Raw genomic sequence first — 6,000 nt, forward strand, 5'->3', positions numbered from 1 at the left:
ATTAAAAAATACATAGAAAAAAATGACAGCAAAAACAGGATGGCCCAAAACCTATGGGGCACAGCAAAAGCAGTTCTAAGAAGTTTATAGCAATTCAATCTCACCTCAAGAAACAAGAAAAATCTGAAATAAACAATCTAACCCTACACTTAAAACAACTAGAGAAAGAAAAACAAGGGAAACCCAAAGTCAGTAGAAGGAAAGAAATCATAAAGATCAGAGCAGAAATAAAAGAAATACAAACAAAGAAAACAAAAGCAAAGATCAATAAAACTAAAAGTTGGTTCTTTGAGAAGATAAAAAAATTTGAAAAATCTTTAGCCAGATTCATCAAGAAAAACAGAGAGAGGACACAAATCAAAAAAATTAGAAATGCAAAAGGAGAAATTGCAACACTGCAGAAATACAAAGGATTATAAGAGACTACTACAAACAACTATATGCCAATAAAATGGATGACCATGAAGAAATGGACAAATTTTTGGAAAGGTACAATTTTCTAAGACTGAACCGGGAAGAATTAGAAAATATAAACAGACCTATCACAAGTAATGAAATAGAAACTGTAATTAAAAGTCTTCCAAAACACAAAAGTCCAGGACCAGATGGCTTCACAGGCAAATTCTATCAAACTTTTAGAGAAGAGCTAACACCCATCCTTCTCAAACTCTTCCAAAAAATTACAGAGAGAGGAACACTCCCAAATTCGTTCTACGAAGTCACCATCACCCTGATACCAAAACCAGACAAAGATATCACAAAAAACACAAAATTACAGACCAATCTCACTAATGAACATAGACACAAAAATCCTCAACAAAATACTAGCTAACAGTATCCAACAACACATTAAAAGGATCATACACCATGATCAAGTGTGATTTATCCCAGGGATGCAAGGATTCTTCAGTATATGCAAATCAATCAGTGTGATACACCATATTAACAAATTAAGGAATAAAAACCTTATGGTCATCTCAATAGATGCAGAAAAACCTTTTGACAAAATTCAGCAGCCATTTATGATAAAAACTCTCCATAAAATGAGCATAGAGGGAACCTACCTCAACATAATAAAGGCCATAAAAGAGAAACCCACAGCAAACATCATACTCAATGGTGAAAAACTGAAAGCATTTCCACTAAGATCAGGAAAAGACAAGGATGTCCACTCTCACCACACTTATTCAACATAGTTTTGGAAGCCCTAGCCATGGTACCCAGAGAAGAAAAAGAAATAAAAGGAATACAAATTGGAAAAGAAGTAAAACTGTCACTGTTTCAGATGACATGATACTATACATAGAAAATCCTAAAGATGCCACCAGAAAATTACTACAGCCAATCAACAAATTTGGTAAGGTTTCAGGATACAAAATTAATGCACAGAAATCTCTGGCATTCCTATATACTAACAATGAAAAATCAGAAAGAGAAATTAAGGAAACAACCCCATTTAGCATTGCAACAAAAAAGAATAAAATACCTAGGAATAAACCTACCTAAGGAGGCAGAAAACTATAAAACTCTGATGAAAGAACTCAAAGGTGACATAAACAGATGGAGTAATATTCCATGTTCTTGGACTGGAAGAATCAATATTGTGAAAATGACTATACTACACAAAGTAATCTACAGATTCTATGCTATCCCTGTCAAACTACCAATGGCATTCTTCACAATATTAGAACAAAAAATTTTACAATTTGTATGTAAACACAAAAGACCCCGAATAGCCAAAGCAATCTTGAGAAAGAAAAACGGAGCTGGAGTAATCAGGCTACTGGATGTCAAACTATACTACAAAGGTACCGTAATCAAGACAGTATGGTACTGGCACAAAAGCAGAAATATAGATCAATGGAACAGGATAGAAAGCGCAGAGATAAACTGATGCACATATGCTCACCTAATTTATGACAAAGGAGGCAAGAACATACAATGGAGAAAAGGCAGCCTTTTCAATAAGTTGTGCTGGGAAAACTGGACAGCCACAGGTAAAAGAATGAAATTAGAACCCTCCCTAACACCATACACAAAAATAAACTCAAAATGGATTTAAGACCTAAATGTAAGACTGGGCACTATAAAACTCTTAGAGGAAAACATAGGAAAAACACTCTTTGACATAAATCACAACAAGATATTTTTTGACCCACCTCCTAGAGTAGTGAAAATAAAAACAAAAATAAACAAATGAGACCTAATGAAACTTAAAAGCTTTTGCACAGACATAAACAAGACGAAAAGACAACCCTCAGAATGGGAGAAAATATTTGCAAATGAAGTAACGTACAAAGGATTAATCTCCAAAATATACAAACAGTTCATGGAGCTCAATATCAAAAAAACAAATAACCCAGCTAAAAAATGGGCAGAAGACCTAAATAGACATTTCTCCAAAGAAGACATACAGATGGTCAAGAGGCACATGAAAAGATACTCAACACCACTAATTATTAGAGAAATGCAAATAAAAACTACAATGAGGTATCACCTCACATGGGTCAGAATGGCCATCATCAAAAAATCTAAAAACAATAAATGCTGGAGAGGGTGTGGAGAAAAGGGAACCCTTTTGCACTGTTGGTGGGAATGTAAATTGATACAGCCACTATGAAGAAAAGTATGGAGGTTCCTTTGAAAACTAAAAATAGAACTACCATATGATCCAGCAATCCCACTACTGGGCATATACCCTGAGAAAACCATAATTCAAAATGACACATGTACCCCAATGTTCATTGCAGCACTATTTACAATAGCCAGGACATGGAAACAGTGTAAACGTCCAACGATAGATGAATGGATAAAGAAGATGTGGTACATATATACAATGGAATATTACTCAGCCATAAAAAGGAACGAAATTGGGTCATTTGTAGAGATGTGGATAGATGTAGAGTCTGTCATACAGAGTGAAGTAAGCCAGAAAGAGAAAAACAAATATCGTATATTAACGCATATACGTGGAATCTAGAAAAATGGTATAGATGAACCTATGTGTAGGGCAGGAATAGAGATGTAGACATAGACAACAGACATGTGGACCCAGGGCAGGGAAGGGGAGGGTGGCACAAATTGGGAGATTAGGTTTGACGTAAATATACTACCATGTGTAAAATAGCTAGTGGGAACCTGCTGTGTAGCATAGGGAGCTCAGCTTGGTGCTCTATGATGACCTAGAGGGCTGGGATGTGGGGATGGGAGGGAGGTCCAAGAGGGAGGGGACATAAGTATACATATAGTGGATTCACTTCATTGTGCAGCAGAAACTAACACAACATTGTAAATCAATTTTACTCCAATAAAAAACAAACAAACAAAAAAAAAACACTGAAAAATAACTCATCTTCTAAATGCTGGGTGGCCAAAGCAGCCCTGAGTTGCCCTGAGCAATAATCCTATCAGAAGAGTTTAACTGGGCTACTCACTTTCCTCTGAGGCTCAGCCAACCACAGGGTTAAGCCAACATCACAGATGGAGGGAAGAGTCCAGACGTAAGCATCAAGCAACCTGGGATCCAGTCCTGGTTCTGCCTGTTTGACACTTTGCCCTGGGACCGTCACTGTCCTCAGTTTTTTCAACTGTAAAATGGAATGATTGGGCTAGAACCTTGATGACCTCCAAGGATCTTGCCAGCTCCAACATTCTGTGTGTTTAAATGTCTTCTGAATCCCTAAAAAAAACACTTCCTAATATCTACCTCTGGCCCAGAGGCAGTATTTATGAAGTCACCACCACAGTGACAAGAAGTGTAAATCTGGGTACTTCTGTTAATGCCAGCTGCCCTGTACCTCTATGGCTCTTGAAACTTAGAAAGCACATCCCCAAATGGTATCACCCATCATTGTTCTAAGGATTGTAAGGACCTGTTACTAACCCACTTTGCACTTGGAAAAACAGAAGATAAAGCAGTTTAAATGGCAGAGTCAAGGCTCAAACCCAGGTCCTCAACACCAAAGTGAACCTTCTGTTCATGACAAATCAGGGTCTCAGGAATTAGGCAAACCAGTGAGTGTTTTTGGAGAGCCCAGGTGTGCTGAAGACAGGACTCAGGAAGAAGACAAAAGTGAAAAAAGAGGGGAAACGGAGGCAAGGAGAGAGTCCAAAGGGAAACCAAAGATGTCAGGGTGAGGCCCAGCAACAAACAGACCATACTTAACCTCAAGTCTTTTCATTTCCCAAGGGTTTGGGGCATTTTATGATCCAACAGTAGAACTCTTTTTGAGTCAGGTGATAATTTTGCAGAGGCCTCCTGTGGATGGAAAAAATGGGCACATATTTTTAAAGCCTCACGTTTAATTTGACAGCCCTGCATCACATTTTGTTCTGAATCAGATGCCCCATTGTCCCTTTGTTCAAAGGAGGAAATTAAAGTCTAGAAAAGAAGATAAGCTCTGGTCTGTTGGTGTGTTTTATATTTGGCCACAGGAAGGTCATTAAAATGCACTTCCAGCTCCTAGCAGGCACATTTACATTTGAAGCAAAGTTAATTTACTTCCTTGCCTGGTGATATCCATTTCTTTTCTTCTGTTGATGAGCTATACCTTTAAATTCTGGACCGGCTCTTCACTCACTATCACCACAAAGTTGTGACGAACTCACTCTAAGCACTGACGGGGAAGACATCTAAGACAGCAGGCTGAGGGAAAACACTAAGGTGCTGAAGAATATGTGTAACACAATCCCATTAGGTGATTCAACTGGCCCCCAGGTCTACAGCCTTCTGGGGTCACCCTGTTGTCAAGCCCAGTTTGTGGCCCAATGCGCAGTGAAACAAAAGAAACCGAAACATTGGAGTTTGGAGCAGAGAAACGTTTATTGCAGGAGCATGCAAGGAGAATAGGTGGCTTGTGCTCAAAAGACCTGAACCCCCAATGGAGGGGGCAGTTTTTATAGGCAAAATTTGGGGAGTGTTCTGCAAGGTCTGTGTCCTTTCTCTGATTTGTTGGTGGGGAGATAACAGGGGGTGTTCCAGGAATCTCAGTCATCAGCCTTCAGGTTCCAACCAGTCTGTGATCCACTGCTTGTGCTCAGCCTGAAGTTACCATCCTTCACCTGGGAGGGGGCCTTAGCTCCTGTAGAAGGACTCAACCAGGACCCTGTCCCATCCCAGGACCCTATCCTTGCACTATTGTTTCTTGACTGCCTTTCTTTGTTTCTGCATTCCCTCACTTCCCTAATTAGTAACTGTCTGAATCTGCCCTTCGGAACTTAGGGAAGGTCTAGGAGGCTAACACCTTTTTCCTGAAAACAAGAAATGGGGGACACAGAAAGGGTTTCATACCTGGGAGTGCTCCACAGGGCCCTGCTCAGTTTCAACCCTTTCCTGTGACATCCAGATAGAAAGATCCAAACCTTCATCCCCCAGGATGGTAGCCCCCCAATCCCAGTGACCTCCCACTATTTCCAAAGATTTTTAAGGAATCCAAGGTCATACAATTCTCCACCCATTGAAGACATCCTTTTATTTTACCATGCAAAGCAGCCTTACTCTCAACCTCTCCATGTGGATTGGGCTCTGGACCTTGTCCCTGCATTTTCAAAAAGTCCTTGAAAGTGTTTTGTTTTCTCAAACAAAAGATCCCTCTCTTCCTAGAACAAGGGACACATACAGCTGACATCTTTTGAAAGATCAATTTTTTTTTCTGTTTCTGCTAGAACTATATACAGATCCAGAAATCAACAGTTACATTTGAATAGAGGAGAGTTTAATGGATTCCAAGGCCATCTTTTATGGGTTAATTTTTTTTAACCCTGGAGAAGAGGGCAGGGATAGATGCTAATATTTTATTTGGCACTCTCCATGTTTGAATTGTCCTAGAATAAAAAGATTAAATTATAAATACACTGCTTACCATTTTCCCTCTTCTCTCTTTTAAGGAGGTTCAGCCTAGAGATTGCATTATTTGGGGGGAAAAAAGGTCTTAGCTAGGGAGGATTAGTGGTACTGCTTGGAGATGACAAAGAAGAAAGAAGAAGGAGAGAGAATTTGGG

Source organism: Grampus griseus, assembly GCF_964374135.1.
Source record: "Grampus griseus genome assembly, chromosome: 11".
Lineage (NCBI taxonomy): Eukaryota > Metazoa > Chordata > Mammalia > Artiodactyla > Delphinidae > Grampus > Grampus griseus.